Source organism: Lolium perenne, chromosome 5 (genome assembly GCF_019359855.2).
Source record: "Lolium perenne isolate Kyuss_39 chromosome 5, Kyuss_2.0, whole genome shotgun sequence".
Taxonomy (NCBI): Eukaryota; Viridiplantae; Streptophyta; class Magnoliopsida; order Poales; family Poaceae; genus Lolium; species Lolium perenne.
In genome coordinates, this window is record NC_067248.2 from 24,238,166 (window position 1) to 24,249,052 (window position 10,887).

Sequence of the window (10,887 nt, forward strand, 5' to 3'; positions counted from 1 at the left end):
CGTTGTCCTGTGGAGGCGCGGGTGGGTGCCGTGTTCGACGACGATGCAGCGGCAGGTGCGCGAATGGGAAGTCTCGGTACGGCGCTAGGTGTGCCACTGATTTGAGCTAATGGCGAAGGTTGGATCGTCGTGGAGGCCCGGCGGTAGGTAAGCCCGCCTGCGCAGGATCTCGGCGCTCCTCTCCAGCTCGGCGATGAGGCATCGGCAGGACAGGAACCCGGCGGTAGCTGAGCCGCCCGCCGGCGCCAGGAAGGTGCACGTCCCTGTAGAATAGGTTATTGGAGATTGCACAGCACCAATAGGGCCGGCTGCTCATATATATATAGGCGGACACATGTACAATTACAGGTACAACCCTGAGAAAACACGGGGACCTATGTCTATACAATATGTTACTCAACACCCCCCCGCAGTCGAAGGGTCGGCACCGACACACAGACTGGAGCGAAACTCAGGAAAAGTCGTGGATGGCAATCCCTTCGTCATGATATCGGCAAATTGCTGAGACGTCGGTACGTGAAGAACTCGAACGCGACCGAGGACAACTTGCTCACGAACAAAGTGGATGTCCAACTCGATGTGCTTGGTGCGCCGATGATGAACGGGGTTGGCGGAGAGGTAGACAGCCGACACGTTGTCGCAGAAAACCACCGTAGCCTTGTCAACAGGACAAGATAGCTCGGACAGAAGCTGACGGAGCCATGTGCACTCAGCCACAGCGTTAGCCACGGCGCGGTACTCGGCCTCAGCACTGGAGCGGGACACGGTGGGCTGCCTCTTGGAGGACCAAGAGACAAGCGACGAGCCGAGATAGACACAGTAGCCGCTGGTGGAGCGGCGCGTATCCGGGCAACCCGCCCAGTCTGCGTCAGAGTAGGCGACAAGGTCAGTCGACGTCGAGGGCGAAGCATGCAACGTCAAGCCGTAGCCCATGGTACCGCAGACGTAGCGGAGAATCCGCTTCACCGCAGCCCAATGAGCATCCCGAGGAGCATGCATATGCAAGCACACCTGCTGCACAGCGTACTGGAGCTCCGGTCGCGTCAGTGTCAAGTACTGAAGAGCACCGACGATGGAGCGATAGAGCGGCGCGTCGGACGCCGGCGACCCATCACTGGCGGAAAGCTTGGCCTTCGTGTCGACAGGAGTAGGCGCAGGGTTGCAGTTAAGCATCCCAGCACGCTCGAGAAGCTCGTGGGCATACTTCCGCTGATGGAGGAAGAACCCGTCCGCACGTCGGACAACCTCGATGCCGAGGAAGTAGTGAAGCGGGCCAAGATCCTTCAACGCGAACTCAGCGCGAAGGCGGTCGGTGAGCTGTCGAAGAAGACCAGCGGTGGAGGCCGTCAGGATAATGTCGTCGACGTACAGCAGCAGGTATGCCATGTCGTTGCCGGTCCGGTAGACAAACAGGGACGCATCGGAGCGCGTGGAGCGGAAGCCCAGCTGATGCAGGAAGCCGGCGATGCGCTGGTACCAGGCGCGGGGCGCCTGCTTCAGTCCATACAGGGACCGAGAGAGCAAGCACACGTCATCGGGGCGCTCGGTGTCGACGAAGCCGATGGGTTGCTGACAGTACACCTGTTCCTGCAGATGGCCATGAAGGAAGGCGTTGGAGACGTCCATCTGATGCACGGGCCACGCACGAGACGCGGCGAGGTGCAGCACTGTGCGGATCGTGCCCGGTTTGACAACCGGGGCAAACGTATCCGTGAAGTCGACGCCAGCGCGCTGCCGAAAACCGCGCACCACCCAGCGCGCCTTGTAGCGCTCGAGAGTACCGTCGGAGCCGAGCTTGTGCTTGAAGACCCATTTGCCGGAGATGACATTGGCGCGAGGGGGCCGGGGAACGAGCTCCCAGGTCCTATTGCGCTGAAGCGCGTCGTACTCCTCCTGCATGGCGGCACGCCAATGCGGGTCGCGCAAGGCAGCGCGAGCCGAGGTGGGCACCGGCGAAGGGGCGGTCGCCGAGCCGGTGGCAGAGCCGGTCTGGCCGGCCTGGTGACCGGACTGGCCGGTCGACGGTCCGGTCTGACCGGGCGCTTGGCCGGGTCGGCTGGTGGAGGGGACGCCGCCGTCGTGCGGCAATATGCTGTTGCCGCTGGCCCAGAAGACATACTGGTCGGCGGGGTAGCGTGTAGACGGCCGCCGTATGCCTGCGCGGGCGCGGGTGAGCATGGGCTCAGGAACCGCAGCGACGGGTGGCGAGGGCGCACGACGAAGAGGCGGCCGCCGCGGGCGATGGCGCCTCGGGCGACGGGGGCACGGGGACGCCTCGGGCGTCGCGAGTGCGAGCGAAGGGGACGCCGCGGGTGAGGGCGCTGGCGCCTCGGGCGACGCGGGCGACGGGGGCACCGGGGACGTCTCGGACGTCGCAGGTGCGGGCGACGGGGACGCCGCGGCGAGGCGCCGGTGGCGACGCGGGCGATGGCGCCGCGGCGACGCGGGCGATGGCGCCGCGGGCGACGCAGCGACGGGGCGCCGCGGGCGCCGAGGGACCAGGCGGGGCCGGCGCCGGGGGGGCCACGCGGTCGAGGCGTCGGCGCGCGGCCGCAGGAGGGCCAGCGGCGCCGGGGACGCCGAGGGACCAGGCGGGGCCGGCACCGGGGGCCACCGCGGTCGGTCGTCGGCGCGCGGCCGCAGGAGGGCCAGCGGGCGCCGGGGTCGTCGTCGGAGGTGTCGCCATGAGTCCCTGCTGAAACGGAAAAACCAACTCGTCAAAGTACACGTGCCGGGAAGTGAAGACACGATGGGAGACCGGGTCGTAACAGCGGTAGCCCTTGGTGTTGGCGGGGTAGCCGAGAAACACACAAGGGAGGGAGCGCGGCGCAAGCTTATGCGCGGCGGTGGCAGCAGTGTTAGGAAAACACCGGCAGCCGAAGATGCGGAGGTCATCATAGGTGGGCGGCACACCGTAAAGGAGATGATGCGGCGTGTAGGACCAACGCACACGACACGGGCGGATGTTGACGAGGAGAGTCGCCGTGGCAAGGGCATCCGGCCAGAATCGCGGGGGCATGGAGGCATGGAACAGAAGGGTGCGGACGCAGTCGTTGAGGGTACGAAGCATCCGTTCGGCACGGCCATTCTGTGAAGAAGTGTATGGACACGTGAGGCGGAAGATGGTGCCGTGGGTGGCGAGAAGTGAGCGAATGGTGATGTTGTCGAACTCCTTGCCGTTGTCGGTCTGTAAAGCGTGAATGGGGCGACCAAACTGAGTGGAGACGAACGCGAAGAAGGCGGTGAGGGTGGTGGCAACATCTGACTTACGGCGAAGTGGAAAAGTCCATACAAAATGCGAGTAATCATCAAGAATCACAAGATAATAATTATAACCAGAGTTACTCGGAACCGGCGAGGTCCATACATCACTATGAATGAGTTGAAAGGGAAAAGACGCGACTGTGGAGGACGAACTAAACGGAAGGCGAACATGTTTGCCTAGACGACATGCTTCACAAGAGTGGGCATCCGTTTTATTACAAGTAAAGGAGAAGCCTTGCATTATTTGACGCAGAGTGGCGGAGCTAGGATGGCCAAGACGGGCGTGCCAAAGGTCGACACCGGCGGAGAGGGCGAGTGGGCGGCCGGTGGTGGTGGAGGCCGCGCCAACGGGGTAGAGATCGCCGGGGCTGTCACATCGGTGGAGGAGCATCCGGGTACGACCATCCTTGACAGAGAAACCAAAAGCGTCAAATTCCACAGTCACAGGGTTATCACGACAGAAAGATTTAACAGAAACAAGGTTTTTGATCAAGTCAGGAGAAACGAGAACATTATGGAGAGAGAGGGGAGTGGAGGTGGAAGGAAAAGAGACAGAACCAGTGTGAGTAATGGGAAGAGCATGACCGTTGCCAACGATGATGCGAGAAGAAGTGGAAGCGGGTGTGGAAAAGGAGAGGTTACCGGGATGCGCAGCCATATGCGCGGAAGCGCCGGTGTCCATGAACCAGTCGCCACCGCCACCATACGCCCCAGCAGAGGGGGCGCTCTGGAGGGCGGTCAGGAGCGCGGGATCCCACGGGGTCGCACCCGGAGGGGCGGCGTAGGCCGGGGCAGGCTGGGGCGCCGCGTAGAACGCCTGGTGGGAGGCTGGACGCGGCCCCATAATGCCCGGGTAGGGGGCGCGCGACACGGGCATGGAGTAGGCGTGAACAACCCCGGTCCACGGGTTGTGACCGGCAGTCCATGGCGGAGGGGCGGTGTACTGCGGGGGACGAGGCGCGGGGGCGGCGGCATTGGCGCCACCGTTGCCGCCACCGTTGCCACCGCCACGGTGACGACGGCCACGGCGGCTACCACCAGGAGGAGCCGGCTGGCCGGTCCAGGGACCGGTCTGGCCGGCCGGGCGCCGCCGTGCCCGGTCCAGGGGCCGGTCTGGCCGGCCCGGTGACCGGTCTGACCGGGCGGCGGGGCGGCGGCGGGGAAACCCGGCGGCGGACCCAGGGGGCGAGGCGCAGGGGCGCGGGGCGCGGGAGTCTGGGCGCCGCGGGAGAAGCCAGCGGCGAAGGCGGTGTGGGCTGCCCGAGCCCGGAGGTGCTTGAGGCGGCGCTCCTCGAGGCGCAGGTACGCCACGGCCTGCTCGAAGGTGGGCGTGGTGAGGAGCGTGAGGTTGGAGGCGGCGTTGCTGAGATCCTCGCCGAGACCCGCCGACAGGGTGGAGAGCATGATCTTGTCATCGATCGGGAACTCCAAGTCACGGAGCTCATCGGAGAGACTCTTCAGCTTGAGGGCGTAGTCATCGAGAGACAGGTCGTTCTGGTGGGTGCCGAAGAACTCCTGTTGGAGGAAGGTGACCCGCTGGATTTTGTTGTCGGTGAAGAGGCCGGTGATCTTAGCCCAGACCGTATGGGCGGAGTCGCCGTCGCGGACGATAGTGCGGAAGATGTCGTTGGAGACGGTCTGGTAGAACCAGCGGATGATGGTGGCGTCGATGGCGAGCCACTCGGGGTCGTGCGGCATGGCGAGGAGGTCGATGGTGCCGTCGACGTGATCAAGGAGATCATACTCGCGGAAGAGCAGCCCAAAGTACGTCTTCCACGGGAAGAAGTTGGCAGCGGTGGTGGAGAGCTTGAGCGGCACGCGCTCGGCGATGGGGATGTCGCGGATGACGGCGACGGAGGGTCCGGCGAAGGGGTTGCTGCTGCCGGAGCCGGATGAGTCGAAGCGCGACATGGCGGAAGCGGTGGTGGTGGGGAGGGCCGGCGGCGCCCTAGATGAGAAGGGCGGCGGCTAGGGTTGGGAGTGGGGAGGGCCGGCGGCGCCCTAGAGAGGAGGGGGCGGCGGCTAGGGTGGATGGAGGTGGTGGCCGGCGGCGCCCTAGGGAGGAGGAGGGGCGGTGGCTAGGTTTGGAAGGGGGTGGCCGGCGGCGCCCCAAGGGAAGAGGAGGGCGGCGGCTAGGGCAGGACCCGAAGGGTCTCTGATACCATGTAGAATAGGTTATTGGAGATTGCACAACACCAATAGGGCCGGCTGCTCATATATATATAGGCGGACACATGTACAATTACAGGTACAACCCTGAGAAAACACGGGGACCTATGTCTATACAATATGTTACTCAACAGTCCCTCTAGCGATCGCACGTCAACAAGTTGGCGTGCAGCACCCGCGCCATATCGACGAGGAGCGGCACCATGTTCGCATGTGCGTCCTTCTTGTTGCCGATGCAGCAACCCTCGAAGTCGTGCTTTTTCTTTGGATGTGGCGGCAGGCGATGATGAGCGGACGTGTCAGTGGTATGGGCAATGGCAAGGACAATGCCCCTTGCATTGTAAAGGACGGACGCGCGGGGGAGACAATGCCATTGATGTTGGCGCATAAGTCCAGCAGCCGTCCGCCGGACCTGGTGCAGAAGAGGAAGCGCCACCATTGATGGCGAAGGCTGCGGCGCAGACGCGGAAGTAATGACCGCCGAAGCAACGGCCGCGAAAGCGAGGCGTTCGAAGCAGGTCGCTGCCATGCGGGCCCGTGGAAAAACCATGCGGACACTCGATGCGACCGCGCAACGTCCACGGGGACGCATCCGAGGCGCATATATGTGCCTCGTTTGTGTCTGGCGGACGGTCCAGTCACTATGCGTCGAGCCGCTGGAACTGGTCTCGGGCCCTTTTTTTAACCGTGCGGTCGCAAACGGTTGTGAAGCATTCGTTTGCGTCGGCCTGTTGGAGATGCCTGATGCTCAATAGAGGAATAACCTTGCACCTAAAATAGGCTTCACTTGCTAGGTGTGAGTCGGTTAAAATCTAGTGGACAAGAAAATAGTGATGGCTCAATCGTGTCACCTGCATGCATGGGAGGTAGCATCGCGATATCAATTTCTGACGTGGCATAATTGCACTTAGATGGTAACAAATGCACTCAAATCTCAGTCATAATTTTCTTACCATGTAAATTAACCAAAATACTACTAATCCATAGGACTAGTAAAATGTACAGTAAAAGATCTCTTGTCAGAGGTAAGCCCACCCAAAGGGGTGCAAGCAAACATTGAAGTCCCTAGGCTGGAGTGGAAATCTCCGGGAGAGATAGCAGTTTCAGAAGGTGGAAAAAGCGAGGTTGCAAAGAAGCTGGATGTCGACGGAGAAAAGGAGGCGAAGACTTACATAACCCGCTCGGGCACTCCTCCTCCGCCACCATCAGCTAGGGAGCAGAAGTGTCCCAAGAAACACACAACTCCTAGGAAGGACAAGAATACAAGCACGACGGCGGGCTCCAGCGAGGAGCACCGCCAGGATCAATGAGTATCTTCTTCTGGAACTGTCGTGGAGCTCCACTGGCCGCCCGATGCCGCCGGCGGTGGGGATGGCTCCCGCCGCCCCCTGGACGCGTATAAAGCTCGCCGCCGCCGTGAGGAGAACCCCCTTTTCGCCACTCCCTCCTCTCCTCCCTCTTCTCTGCAAGCTCCGGTCCAAACCCTAGGGCCGGCCGCTCGTCGTCGCCGCCGTTGGTGCCCCCCCCCCCCCCCCCCCCCGCGTTCGATCGACACCGCCAGAGGCTCCGTCGTGGTCTCCTCTCCCTCCTCCACCAAACAGCCGCCGCCGGGAAGCCCTCCACTGCGCCAATCGGGAGGAACCCGAGCCGCCGGCCTCCGCCGCTGGCCGGAGCTCCAAGCCTCCCCTCGCCTCGCCGTCGCCATCAGAGGAACCAGGGTGAGCAGGCGGACCTACCCGTGCCCCTGGCCCTCTCTCTCTCGCTCTCTACCGCCACCGCCACGCGAGCCTGCAAGCGCCGCCGTCGGGCGTCGTCGCTGGCGACGTTCCGGCGACAATTGGCGGGCGGCGCCCCCACCAAATGGTCGCCTGCGTCGCCCCGCTTCTTCCCCCCCCTCGCGCGCCTTGATTGCGGGCTCAGTCGGCCGATTGGAGCTCGACTGGAGCTCCCAGTGAGCTCATGGCCGCGCTGACATCATGCTGACGTCAGCGTGACGCCATATTTCCCTTTTTCTATTTCTGTTTAATTCCAGTAATTGTTTAATAATTCATATAAATTAAGAAAAATACAAATTTGTATATCATTTCGATCAGAAAAACATTTCCTATTCGTTTATACATGTTTCATTCTTGATTGAACCCATTAAATGTGGATCTTAGTAGAAAAACCTAATACACCCCTCTCATACGGCGGTGTCCGGTGCCGGAACCCCTTTATTTTGACGATGCACCTAGGGTTTACTCCATTCCTTTAACATGACATAACATTCATGTTGTATGCGCATTGCATTATGCCATGTCTTGAATGTGTATTTCCTTTTCCGGTATTTGGTTCTTCGCGCTAGGATGTGAGTCGGAGTCCGACGTCAACGCCACCGAAGAACAGTACTCATCCGCTGAGGGACAAGGCAAGCCCTAACCTGGTTCATCTATGATTTCGAAATGCTTTTATCTGTGGTTCCTACATATCGCATACGATTCAACTGTCTTTTATTGATAGATAGAGTTACCCTATTTGTTGCATGTCCGACCTTTGTAGCCTCGATGCCCTGATCCACTGCTCCTAGCATAACTAGGTTTGGCATGTGTGCGTCGCGAGAGCCTTTATCTCTTTATGCTTAGCCATGCTTAGTTTGTTTCGCTACTACTCCGGTCTTCGGACTGGAGCCTTACAATGAAATGAATCTACCATGACAGGTTGACGTGGTAAGTATAGAGATGATGATAAACATGATTAAAGGCTCAGACGAGAGGCCACATTGGGATGTGGTGGGTTGTTTCGTTTCTGCCGACCCTAGGAACCGAGTTCTCGCCTCTTGAACCAAGACCGAGCGTACAACCACACGAGGCCCTATTATGGTACCCTCTCGACTCACTAACTTGCCTAGTAGATTCCATGAGTCACATAGTTTGCGCGTTACCTGGTCATATGCATTGCATTTTGCTTGGGGTTAAAGGTACATAACAGGTAGGTAAGCGTGGCCGTGGTGGCTGGGGGTTGCGGCCTCTGGGGAAACCCACCTCGCCTCACATCGTTAAGGACCGACTTCGGGACTTGACCCGTTACGGCGGAACAATCCTTAGCGCGTGACTCATGGTCTCGGCGACAACAAGGTAAAGGTCGTGGTCGACCACCCTCTGCCATCTCTCCAAGGAAGAGAGCTAATATATATTGGCATTAAGAGTCGGTTGGCGCGTGTGGGTAAAGTTGTGCACCCCTGCAGGGTTATGAATCTTTTCGAAAAGCCGTGTCCACGGTTACGGACGACTTGGGAACGGACGTGGAGATCATAGAGAACATGAACCTAATCGTAAAACTTGGCAACCGATGTGTGCTTACGGATACCTTCTCCGGGTGTTGAGGGGCTGATCCGAGGATAGTGGTTCGAGATGATGAAGTTTGGTGGATACAATATGATGATCAATAGAGATAGAGATGTCGCTCTCTTATCCCCTTTTAAAGGTTCTGAGTAGTCAAACTTCTCTTCTCTCTTGTCTTACAAAGGAAAATTTGCTTTACGCAAAAGAAGATCTACAGAAAGCCCGCATACCCGCTTTGCTAAAAGGTTGTACTAAGTATTGCTGAGTCCCTGTACTCAGCTTTGCATGCTTTTGTTTCAGATGAAGTTGCTACAGCCGAAGGTGGTTTCTACGTTCACATCGACAGTTAGTTTGGAGTTCCCAGGCAGCAGCCTGCGACTTATGGGCTGGGACGTCCCTTTATGTTATGGCTTCTTAAGCCCTTTGCTATCTTGTTATTTAGAATAACATAATTTGCTTCCGTTGCTTGTTGAATGTTGGGTCAGTGACCTCTGCGTGTAATAATTTGGATCTTACTCTGCTAAGAGTTGTAATATATTCTTTTGAGTCGTAGAGTCACTGTTGTGTTACCGATTCTCTCACTGTAGTCTCTCGAGCTCGAGGTTAGGCTTATGTCAGACGAAGATCTGGTATTTGTCTAACCCTGATCCCGGGGGTGCCACAGGTTTTGGTATCAGAGCAGTACTGCCTGTAGGAAACCCTTGTTCACTGGTCGATGTTGAGTCTAGTTGTTGCGAAAACTATTTGAAAGCTAAAGATTATTTGCAAAACTCTGAATAGGATTCTTTTTACTCCTTACCTGGTGTCACTCTAATGCTGAGTCATCTTACCTGGTTTTGTTTGGAAAAAGGTTTCACTTCTTTCCTATCAATTCAAATCTCTAGGATACACGGGTTTGGGTTATTTTTCTCCAGTACTCCGTATCTGGTTGCTTGTCTCAGAGTTTCCAGAGTGCCTCAGTTCATCTGAAGCATTGTTCCTTTACTCTTGCTTTGGGTGCTTAGCATCCAATTGTTTGCCTTTAATCGACATGGTGGTGGTATGTCATCTTTGCAGTCCATCTTCATGGTTTGTGAGTCGGTTAGTAGTGTGTACATTTTGTATGCTTGTTTAACTACTATGATCGATACGATGATATATCTTCATATCACATGTATTGTCCTTTAGCATGCTCATTGCATTCGGTACATGCTATCCTTCAGTTGAATCCTTCCGGTGAATCTGTGTCTCATGGTTTTTGTTTTCTCCTCAGGATGTCAGGCGGTACTAGAAGTGGTGCTGGCCGTGGTCGTGGCCATGGTAATAACCGTGGAGATGGCCATGAGGAGAATGCTGACCTTCCTCCTCCTCCTTCTATGGTCCAACTTATGGCCATGTACGAAGCCAATCGTGCTGACAACATAAGGCTCCTTGAAAGGATTGAGCGGAATATGATGACCCACAAGTATAGGGGGTGTATCGTAGTATTTTCGATAAATAAGAGTGTCGAACCCAACGAGGAGCAGAAGGTGTTGACAAGCAGTTTCGATAAAGGATTCACTGTAAATGCTCACAGACAAGTATTCAGATATAGCAGATAAATAAAGTACGAGTAAGTAAAATGCGAGAGAAATAATTGCAGCGAGTGGCCCAATCCTTTTTAGCACAAAGGAAAAGCCGGTTTGTTTACTTATAATGACCAAACGTTCTTGAGGACACACGGGAATTTAGTCTAGTGCTTTCGCTTCATATAGCTGATTAATCTTCATTGTTTTGATAAGTGTTGTGTGGGTGAACCTATGCTAATGCACCGCCCTTCCTAGGACTAATACATACTTGTGATTATACCCCTTGCAAGCATCCGCAACTATAAGAAAGTAATTAAGATAAATCTAACCACAGCCTTAAACTCTGAGATCCTGCTATCCCTCCTGCATCGATATACCAACGGAGGTTTAGGTTTTTGTCACTCCGGCAACCCCGCAATTGGCAAACGAGTACAAGATGTATTCCCCTAGGCCCATAAAGGTGAAGTATCATGTAGTCGACGTTCGCATGACACCACTAGAAGAATAACACCACAACTTAAATATCATAACATTGAATATTACCCAACATAATTCACTACTAACATTTAGACTTCACCCATGTCCTC